We start from the raw sequence: 12048 nt of genomic DNA, 5'->3' as shown, positions 1-12048 counted from the left end.
CTAGATGTCAGTAGAGTCTAGCAATAGCTAATATTCACCTGAATGTGTGTTTGGCTTGTGCGCGATATATAAGATAAGATAAGATAAGATATTCCTTTATTGTCCCACATGGGGAAATTTCATTGGTGCAACGCAGGTAGATACAGAGGTAGATACAGAAGAACAGATCACTTATAGGAAGTCTGAAAAACACTTTCAGTAGAAGATCTCCTATAAATAAATAAAAACTCCCATAGACAAATAAATATATCACTCCATTATTAATAATTCAGGTTATTAGATAAACCTTTTGCTTCTCTCCAAAGCCTGTTACAGTGAATATTTGACATGTGTTCATTTAATTGTGTTATACAGGTAACAACACAGAAGACAATTACAGACGTTCACAGGTTTTTTTCTTGATCCACAGTGTAAAATGTATATTTGAAAGTGGCTAGTGGTGGATATTCTTTTATTGTCAGAAGATTATTCCAGTGGTGAGTCTCTTTGCTAGAGCACAGTCTGTCCAGATGTGGCCCTGGGGCAATTCCCTCTCACTGTCTTTTGTTAAAGGAAGTCTTTCAATGGCGGTGGCCCATGTAGAACTGTACAAATAAGGCCTGCGTTTGTAAAAATGTACACAATTGTAGTTCTCTAAAGTGTTTTGTGTCAATCATTTTTATGTCTTAAAAGAGAAGAGATTTGACAGGTTTTTGCATTGTGCCAAAAGCAAGGGACCAGGCGATTACACAATTTTCAAAGTGTGTAAAATCACAGAATGCAAAAATAGCACAGTGTCATAAAAGGGTTTGCACGTTAAAATTAATTGCCTTTGTAATTTTTGTATGTTTTTTTTAATTGTTTTTTTATGCCATGAGGTTCAATTTAGTTGCACATTTAGCGATGACAATAAAGGTGAACTATAAACTAAACAAACAAAAAAAGACAAACCATCTGTCTTCACTTATGTTGTACTATAATAATATTGTGTATCTTTAGACTGAGCAACAGGAGAAGAGAAAGAAACAAGAAGAGGACAAGAAGAGGGAGCTTTATGCTGAGAAGCAGAGGAGGTCAGACGCAATATTCCTCTTACCACATCACTGCTTATTCTGATTCATTACTTCCTCTTCACCAATAATAATAATAATAGAAATGACATAATGTGTGTATATTTCATGAATACAATGATCTTCCATTAGTGCTAATATTTACTGACCTATAATTATTTGTCTATGCAACAGCGCAGATACAAACGACAGGGGCTTTTATAACTCTAGGGACGAATATCTAAACTTATGATCTTGAGTCACTTAAAATCCTAAACAATCTCATCTTTCATGTTGAACAAATGGAACCAATTTTTGAAGCTTTTGTGGAGGGGGGAATCCCTTTTGTTGAACTTTGTGCCAGTTTTTGTTTCATGTGGATAGGTCCAGTAATTAGAGATAGTTTCCATAATCCAGGTCAATTAGCAAATTCCTCTTTACGTTATAGTAAATTACCTATAAGACAACTGATTAAATTTTGCAGCGTGGTATGCGTAAAGGCAAATACACTTCACACCCTCAAACTATAAAACTCTAGCTCGAGGCGGTGTACCAGTTCAGATATATAAATAAGCCAGGATACATCAGTGAGAACTCTGAACTACAGTGGAATGAGGAAATGAGTTAGATGTGGAATTATAGAGGCAAAAAACATGTTTCTCTATTCGTAAATATACAAACTTTGAGCGATACAGCCACTTTTTAGAGTCAGTGTCATTGCATAAAAGGCATGTCATATTAGTCAGACCAACCTGTAATGTATTGTTAACTCATTTTATTGGATTACACCCTGGGGCAGATTCGGAGAAAAAATTTTTTGTCAAGGAGTGTCTTTGGATGTCGTACAAGTAAAACAAACGCAGGAGACGGTAAATCAACGTAAGACCATGAATAAACAAAGAAAACGTTGAGGAATACAATAGAATTATTTAGCACATGGTTCACTCTAAATAATCTGTAATCAACTGAGACAAATACGTTCCAATAGAATTCACACATTTGCATAACTTAAAAGCAAAAATACTACATTGATTCATTGTCTGTTTGTTCTTATTGCTTTTAATATTACTCATATGTATCTTTTCTACAGTGCGTATGACAGAATGCAGCAGCAAATGCCATCCAGAAGTGCCTCAAGGAACATGAACGAAGCCGCTGCAAACACTGTATGTGCTGCTGCTTATTGCATTCGCCGCTTGTACAATTATTTGGTTGTGTCTGAAGCAAAAAGCTTAGTCTTGTTTGACTGGTCTTCGAGTTCAGTGTCAAGCCCCATAACTTGGCTGCAGGATCGGAAACAGGCGTTGCTGTAATTCCCTGTGATATGCCTGACTTTGAAGGCTGTTTTCTAAGTAAATATCATTGAGTTTTATCCCCCAAATGTGCTCTTGTATTAGACTGGCGTTGAGCTCAATAAGTTTCCTCATAATTTGCTTGTGGTCAGAGCTGGGGCCACAGTTCACAGCTGTGTAGAAGTGTGTTTCATGCAACTGCAGCGAGTCCACTTCATATTGTGTTTGCTGCTCTCGTTTGTGCTTGTCCAAGTGCGGCAGGCTTCTTTTTTACTTTTGTGAGAGCCACTTCTGATAGTAAGAATAATAAAATGCATTCATAATTCATAGTTTTTCAGACACTAAAGTCAAAAATGAAGTATTCATTGTAAAATATACTTCAAGAGTAAAATGTAGAACTGTTAAAGCGTTGAATGTGGTTTTGAAGAGCTGCGCTACAGTAGTGAAGTGTATCAATGTCTACTTTTCTAGTGAATTGTATGCATGTGTTTTAGTTTGCTCAAAACCAACACTTGAACTCAAAACCTTTATGAAGGATGTCAGTATGAATGTGCTAAAAAGTAAACCCTCAAACCATATCAAAAGTACTTTCACCACATAAAGAAGTAGGCTATAAAGTAGAGAAACCTGCTCCTAAAAGCAAAGTAAAGAAGTGTAATTAAGTACAGTTATTTACTAGGATTCTGTACATTATTCAGTCACTCCCCACGCTCAGAGGTGATACTTACCATCGCACCGCTGAGCTCCAACCGTCTCCGATCACACACACACACACACACACACACATACTTGGCAAGGTGAGGACACGACAACATTTCCCACCAGAGCTACTGCTGCCCCCCTGTGGCCCCTGGTATACAGCGGCGTCCCGGCCAAGTACTAACCAGGCCAAACAATCCCTAGCTTCAGATATCAGAGGACGTCGGGCATTCCCAGTGGTTAATTCCTTCTTTAGAATTAGTGTCTGTAAATGGTACTGTGAAACAACATATTTTCTGATTGAAAACGTGACGTCCGTCGGTCTGTGAGTGCTAGGGACTTCCCAGAGTTCACAAAAGAACCCAGAAGAGAGACACAAAATAAATGCCCTGGGATTTAGTGGAGTCAGTGAAACGAAGGAAGTATAAACTGTCGGCTGGAGATGATGTCACCTGTCGTACTGTGAATGACGTTGCGACGCAGGAAGCGGCCTGTTGACTTTTCATACAGTAAAATGTTGTTTCAGTCCGGCGTAGACATGAAGGGTGAAAGTGCTCACAGCTTCCTCAGTGGACAGGACAAATGTTTGCTCAGGTCTTTCTGTCTCAAGTCTTTATTGCTCTGATGTCCATTACTGAGCCTGAGACTGTTTGGCAAGAAACTAAATGAACTACACTTATGCTGTAGTCTTCCATTTGATGCTAGGTACACATACAAGGAAGGTTAATTAATAAGTGACTATTTCTTTCTTATCATGACACTCAACTTACAACAATAAAAAGGGAATATCAACAAACAAACTTTAAAGACAGCTAAAAGGGACTGTGCAGTTGGTGAGAGGACAGAGGACAAGCAGGTCAATTTACAAATCAGATCTGTGGAGCGGCAACTGTAAGAATGCATGTTTTCCCAGGTTTTCTTTTGTTTCTGCAATTAGAATGTAATACATGCAAAATAGAGACGTTTAATCATTCTATCATGTTGAGTATTCTAGGCAAAGCAAAAACATCGAGCAGGCGTTTGTTGCCTGATCAGCCAGTCCCTCCTACATTCTGTTCAAATGCAGAAAGGTCTGGAATTGGACCATTGGGGGCGTCCAAAAGCTCTCCAAGCATGAACCGGTCCAACCACCGCCGCTGTCACGTGTCTCTCAAATGCGGAAAACATCTCTCAAATATTTTCCGAACATTCAGAACAAAATATACAACTTCATTTACCTCAGATTTACAGAGTTTTCGTGCGTCGCTTGTTGACTCGGCAGAAGTCGGCAACGTTTATCAGTCTGTGTTATTGTATTCTTTCCTCGTAAGCCGCCATGTTTGTTTAGACGCGAACGGACAATGCGTTTGTCTGATTGGTTAATCCCCCTGTCAATCACTCCCTTTGGAAATTGGAGCTACTGGGTTGGATTCCAGACCAAAACCTCTTTGTGAATTATTTTCAAAGCGTGTGGCCTTGGCTGGTCAGGCAAAGGTGCTGGAGTAGTGGTGTTGTGAAGAGATGACTTTGTGTATAGTGTCTCTTTACTTTCCCTTACGTCTCCTACTTCCTGTCTCCTTTCTCCTCCATCTTCTCTCCTTCCTCTGGGCTGGTCTCAGTAGGACGTCCCGGATGAGGAGGGGGTGAAGGCCGTGTGAGGCAGAGTGCAGCAGAAGTCGGGCCTCTTGAAGTGGTCTGGTGCAGGGCTATGGGACGTGTTGTTTGGTTTAGTGAAGCTTGATAAGCCCCATAGATCTCCTATTGTGTAAATGGAAGATTTTGTGTTAAGCTGCCGCAGGTGGGCTGTGCTTTCCTGTCGCTTGTTTCCGCAGTGCTGTTGAGAACCCTGTCAAGAATCAACTGGAAAATGTGACTTATTCTGTAATGTGTTGGCAAAATAATATATTGCGATAGATAAATAATGATAAATGTGAAGCACTAACAATTACCAACTCCTGAAGAGGTTTTAATGTGGCAAAGTAAACTGCATTAAATCCTGGTTGTGTTTAGACAGTTTTTCTTAGAATCAAAGTTTCCATGGTTAATTCGAGATAGCCTCAACATTTTCAAGTAAAATGGGCTAAAATGTCTTTGTTTTGTGTTTCCTTCATTTAAAGAGGGGTAGGATTTATGTAAGCTTAACACTTCTACCTACTTCTACTTTACTATTCTTATCTTAACTTGGTATCTCTTAAAAAAATACAGTAAAGTAAAGTTATCTCTGTCGTTCAGATTAAGCCATTGCCTTTGATCATATTTGTTTAATGCTGATAAGACAACACAGTTTTCTTTAAGCTCACAAGGTCAATGTTCATATTCCTTTCCAGAGTGACGCTCCAAAAGTGAAACAGGAAGAACAACAACGGGAACACAAGAGGTATTTTTTATTTGTTTTTAATCTGCCATCATATCATTACAATTTCAATATGATGCTCTATGACACAGCAATCTAGACTTTATTATTATTATTATTCTTTATTAGGAATATATTTATTTTAATTGATACACAAATCACAATTAAATGTGGATTATTAACAAATGTAGAAGTAAAACACGAAGAAACATGACAATATGCCTCATCTATTGAAATAAAAAGCGATGATATTGTCCATGTGAAATTGTAGGACGGTCACGCTATTAATTCTAAACTTTGAAAGCAAGTTTTATATTTCTATTTGTATTATTTGTAAAGCTGCTTTAATTACATTGAAAATATGTTTAATTGCATAAGCTTAACCACAACATAACGCCATGATCACCTAAAATAACTGGTATAAGTGGAAAATACAAATGTTGTCTTTGTTTTACAGAATAAATGCTGCTTTTCTGGATAAAATAGATCATAAAATAAAGACAGAGAGAGGTGAATCATCGTCTCCAGAAGCGATCTGCTCCGGGCGCTCAGCTGGAGACGGTGTGACAAACACAGGTACACACACCCCACTATTTCACACGCCTTCTCACTCATACTGTGGTCCAGCGCCGGTCAACCGACTCAGTCCGATCTGTGACACCGATGGCCCACCTCATGCTTAGTGTGATGGACTGTTTAGTCTGTGATGAATCAAAGGTTTTATGTAACGAGCACAAGAACGAGCTCTTTGTGCGTAACGTGTAAAACGGCTTGTGGGAACTAAATCTAGCTTCCATAATTAGATCAAAGATACAAGGTCTGAAATCAAGTGATGGTGCTATAGTTGGCAGCTTAAAATAAACGTACATTAAGTAAGGACTTCTTCCCTTTTTCATTTATATGTATTTTTAAAGGACCCTGCTGTATAGATAGACTAAATAAACAATATAATAAATGGTCTAATAACTCTTGAATATATGTTATTTTCTCTTGGTCACAGTTAGTTTGCTGTATTGCAATAAACAATCATATTTAAGATTAGTTTATGTCATCTAACAATAACCCTAAGGTAACCATATCTTACATACATAATGCATTGGGTGCTAAATACAGAACAAATGCTGCTTTTCACAATGAAAGACTTTTGTAACAGTTTAATATTTGTAAGTATTATTTGTTATTGTTGATCTGTACCTTAAAAGTCTCTTCTTTTATTTTTGAGATGAGTCATTATCATAAGAAGACATTAAGTTCAGAAGGCAGGTGCACACGCAGACACAACGCCAAGCAATGTTTGTAATTGTGGCGTCTTGTTGCATGTTACGACAAGTTTAATCACAGCGATGATTTTAATCGAAATATCACATTTCATATAAACTTACTTTTAGAAATGTGAAGGTGAATATTGCAACTTTTCCACCTGCTTGTCTCAGTGGAGATGTCTTTGTAGTAATTATCCTTAATTTGGACTTGAGGCTTTACCTGCTTTTCTCAATGTAGATATATAAGTTAAATAAGTAGTAATAGCAGTATCAGTAGTATCAGTAGTAGTAGTAGTAGTAGTAGTAGTAGTAGTAATAACAGTAGCAGTAGTAGTAACAGTAGCAGTAGTAGTAACAGTAGCAGTAGCAGTAGTACTAACAGTAGCAGTAGTAGTAGCAGTAACAGTAGTAGTAGCAGTAGTAGTAACAGTAGCAGTAGTAGTAACAGTAGCAGTAGTACTAACAGTAGCAGTAGTAGTAGCAGTAGTACTAACAGTATCAGTAGTAGTAGTAGTAGTAGTAGTAGTAACAGTAGCAGTAGTACTAACAGTAGCAGTAGCAGTAGTACTAACAGTAGCAGTAGTAGTAGCAGTAGTACTAACAGTAGCAGTAGTAGTAACAGTAGCAGTAGTACTAACAGTAGCAGTAGCAGTAACAGTAGTAGTAGCAGTAGTAGTAACAGTAGCAGTAGTAGTAACAGTAGCAGTAGTACTAACAGTAGCAGTAGTAGTAGTAACAGTAGCAGTAGTACTAACAGTAGCAGTAGCAGTAACAGTAGCAGTAGCAGTAGTACTAACAGTAGCAGTAGTAGTAGCAGTAGTACTAACAGTAGCAGTAGTAGTAACAGTAGCAGTAGTAGTAACAGTAGCAGTAGTACTAACAGTAGCAGTAGCAGTAACAGTAGTAGTAGCAGTAGTACTAACAGTAGCAGTAGTAGTAGCAGTAGTACTAACAGTAGCAGTAGTAGTAACAGTAGCAGTAGTAGTAACAGTAGCAGTAGTACTAACAGTAGCAGTAGCAGTAGTACTAACAGTATCAAATCAAATCAAATACATTTATTTTTGTAATTATCCTTAATTTGGACTTGAGGCTTTACCTGCTTTTCTCAATGTAGATATATAAGTTAAATAAGTAGTAATAGCAGTATCAGTAGTATCAGTAGTAGTAGTAGTAGTAGTAGTAGTAGTAGTAGTAGTAGTAGTAACAGTAGCAGTAGTAGTAACAGTAGCAGTAGTAGTAACAGTAGCAGTAGCAGTAGTACTAACAGTAGCAGTAGTAGTAGCAGTAACAGTAGTAGTAGCAGTAGTAGTAACAGTAGCAGTAGTAGTAACAGTAGCAGTAGTACTAACAGTAGCAGTAGTAGTAGCAGTAGTACTAACAGTATCAGTAGTATCAGTAGTAGTAGTAGTAGTAGTAGTAACAGTAGCAGTAGTACTAACAGTAGCAGTAGCAGTAGTACTAACAGTAGCAGTAGTAGTAGCAGTAGTACTAACAGTAGCAGTAGTAGTAACAGTAGCAGTAGTACTAACAGTAGCAGTAGCAGTAACAGTAGTAGTAGCAGTAGTAGTAACAGTAGCAGTAGTAGTAACAGTAGCAGTAGTACTAACAGTAGCAGTAGTAGTAGCAGTAGTACTAACAGTATCAGTAGTATCAGTAGTAGTAGTAGTAGTAGTAGTAGTAGTAGTAGTAGTAACAGTAGCAGTAGTAGTAACAGTAGCAGTAGTACTAACAGTAGCAGTAGCAGTAACAGTAGCAGTAGCAGTAGTACTAACAGTAGCAGTAGTAGTAGCAGTAGTACTAACAGTAGCAGTAGTAGTAACAGTAGCAGTAGTAGTAACAGTAGCAGTAGTACTAACAGTAGCAGTAGCAGTAACAGTAGTAGTAGCAGTAGTACTAACAGTAGCAGTAGTAGTAGCAGTAGTACTAACAGTAGCAGTAGTAGTAACAGTAGCAGTAGTAGTAACAGTAGCAGTAGTACTAACAGTAGCAGTAGCAGTAGTACTAACAGTATCAAATCAAATCAAATACATTTATTTTTGTAAGGCCCAAAATCACAACAACAGTTGCCTCTGAGGGCCACAGGGAGAAATTAATCAATAATGTCTGTGGTGGCGATGGAGTCAGACAATGTCTGTGGTGGCGAGGGACGATGTCCCAGGGTCCTCTGTCCTTAGACTCTCCTTCTCGGCCAGGAAAAACTACAAAAAAAACCTCTTTGGGAAAAAAGCGTAGAAACCTGGAGGAGTTCCAGTGAAGGAGAGATCCCACTCTCACAGACGGACAGACGGACACAAGGAGACTGGAGCTGGACCCACTCTTCAGGCAGATGAGGGACCAGTAGTAGTAGCAGTAGTACTAACAGTAGCAGTAGTAGTAACAGTAGCAGTAGTAGTAACAGTAGCAGTAGTAGTAACAGTAGCAGTAGCAGTAACAGTAGTAGTAGCAGTAGTACTAACAGTAGCAGTAGCAGTAACAGTAGCAGTAGTAGTTACAGTAGCAGTAGCAGTAACAGTAGTAGTAGCAGTAGCAGTAGCAGTAACAGTAGCAGTAGTACTAACAGTAGCAGTAGCAGTAGTACTAACAGTAGCAGTAGTAGTAGCAGTAGTACTAACAGTAGCAGTAGTAGTAACAGTAGCAGTAGTACTAACAGTAGCAGTAGCAGTAACAGTAGTAGTAGCAGTAGTAGTAACAGTAGCAGTAGTAGTAACAGTAGCAGTAGTAGTAACAGTAGCAGTAGTACTGACAGTAGCAGTAGCAGTAACAGTAGTAGTAGCAGTAGTACTAACAGTAGCAGTAGTAGTAACAGTAGCAGTAGTAGTAACAGTAGCAGTAGTACTAACAGTAGCAGTAGTAGTAACAGTAGCAGTAGTAGTAACAGTAGCAGTAGTAGTAACAGTAGCAGTAGCAGTAACAGTAGTAGTAGCAGTAGTACTAACAGTAGCAGTAGCAGTAACAGTAGCAGTAGTAGTAACAGTAGCAGTAGTAGTAACAGTAGCAGTAGCAGTAACAGTAGTAGTAGCAGTAGCAGTAACAGTAGCAGTAGTAGTAACAGTAGCAGTAGTAGTAACAGTAGCAGTAGTAGTAACAGTAGCAGTAACAGTAGTAGTAGTAGCAACAGTAGCAGTAGTAGTAACAGTAGCAGTAGCAGTAACAGTAGCAGTAGCAGTAGTAGTAGTAGTAACAGTAGCAGTAGCAGTAACAGTAGCAGTAGTAGTAGTAGTAGTAGTAGTAACAGTAGTACTAACAGTAGCAGTAGTAGTAACAGTAGCAGTAGTAGTAACAGTAGCAGTAGTAGTAACAGTAGCAGTAACAGTAGTAGTAGTAGTAACAGTAGTAGTAACAGTAGCAGTAGTAGTAACAGTAACAGTAGTAGTAGCAGTAGCAGTAATAGTAGCAGTAGTAGTAACAGTAGCAGTAGCAGTAGTAGTAACAGTAGTACTAACAGTAGCAGTAGTACTAACAGTAGCAGTAGTACTAACAGTAGCAGTAACAGTTGCAGTAGCAGTAGCAGTAGCAGTAGCAGTAACAGTTGCAGTAACAGTAGCAGTAGTAGTAGCAGTAACAGTAACAGTAGTACTAACAGTAGCAGTTGCAGTAGCAGTAGCAGTAACAGTAACAGTAGTACTAACAGTAGCAGTAGTACTAACAGTAGCAGTTGCAGTAGCAGTAGCAGTAACAGTAGCAGTAACAGTAGCAGTAGCAGTAGCAGTAGCAGTAGCAGTAACAGTTGCAGTAGCAGTAGCAGTAGCAGTAACAGTAGCAGTAACAGTAGCAGTAGCAGTAGCAGTAGCAGTAGCAGTAACAGTTGCAGTAGCAGTAGTAGTAGCAGTAACAGTAACAGTAGCAGTAGTACTAACAGTAGCAGTAGTACTAACAGTACCAGTAGTACTAACAGTAGCAGTTGCAGTAGCAGTAGCAGTAGCAGTAGCAGTAGCAGTAACAGTAGCAGTAACAGTAGCAGTAGCAGTAGCAGTAGCAGTAACAGTTGCAGTAGCAGTAGCAGTAGTAGTAGCAGTAACAGTAACAGTAGCAGTAGTACTAACAGTAGCAGTAGTACTAACAGTAGCAGTAGTAGAGAGGTTATTTTGGCACCTCTAATTCAGTCCACATTCCACACAATAAAAAAAACCCATTAAAATCAACACTGTCTGAAGTCTTGGCACTGCATACAGCTTTACCTGTTGTGACACTCCTCGTCCATAATGAGGATGTGTAATGCTAGTTATAGCTCAGGAATCAGTGGATTTTTCTGTTGGCCTAATGTCAAAATCGATAAAAATTTTAAGATGCTTAATACTAAACTCAGTGTTCATTCATGTATTCTGACTCTAGAGTGATACATGTATTTACCAATAGCGACCCAGGTTTTCCACGGCTTTTGTTTTTGTTCTTTTCCAGAATATGAAGGGGCCCTGATGACGTTGATTGTAAACTTCCCTCATTATGAAGAAGACTTTCTTTACGATATCCTCAGTCAATGCAATGGTGACTACGATCAGGCCTATGCGCTCCTCCTATGCTGAGCATTTGAATCGTTGAATTGTATGTAATGTATACCTCCAATTACTTTTGATTGTGCCAATTATTGTTATGGGTATCAGGCCTGACACGGGGATGCTCTTTTAGTTCAAATAAAACTATATGCGTTCCCATACTATTCAGATATGTTCCTATTGTGGGGTAAGGCCAAATACATTATAATCCGCCATGTATGTCACAATCTCTGCAAATGTACTGTCCATATTATAAGAAATGTGTGCTTTTAGGAGAAAAATAGCCCATGTATGGTAAAAGCCAAATTTACTCTTTCACTTGAAAATGAATGTATTATTTGGGTATCTATCTGTATTTGATTGCACAATTGCACATACTAAATATCTGCAGTACTATTCTTAGCTATAACCAAAGGCATATGTGATAAACCATATTCATAGTAATGATGCAGTTTATTAAAAAAACCCTTTATGGAGAGGATTGTGCAGGCAGGATCTTTATGAAACACATATATAGAAATGTTTGAGCTGAAGTGTGTGACTTGTAGCGCTGCAGAGTTGGACATAGAAAGAGTTTATTCACCTAACACAGAGAACAAAGGCCAGAGGGTGGTGTTCCTATTGTGGGGGAGCTGAAATCCCCTTACTGTGATATGCAGTCATGTCAGGGGCCCCGCTGATGTCATCTGGCAAAACCTCTATTTGTAGATTAAAGGAAACAGTGAGAGTACCACAACTGTGCACAAAAGACCATGTAAGACAATATTTTGATAAATGACAAATTAACTTTCATTTTGATTCATTTTGCTAGTTTACCTCCCTGTAGATCTGAAGCTTGGGCGGGACAAACTGAATCCCTCGGTTACGTAAGTGGCGTTCACACTTTGAATTTATTTATTTGAAAAGCAACAACGCACAAAAAACATTAACCTCATAAAAAAC

This window comes from Eucyclogobius newberryi, unplaced genomic scaffold (assembly GCF_026437365.1).
Source record: "Eucyclogobius newberryi isolate DKJ021-1_F unplaced genomic scaffold, fEucNew1.0.hap1 SCAF_14, whole genome shotgun sequence".
Lineage (NCBI taxonomy): Eukaryota > Metazoa > Chordata > Actinopteri > Gobiiformes > Gobiidae > Eucyclogobius > Eucyclogobius newberryi.
This window is presented reverse-complemented; position numbering follows the sequence as displayed.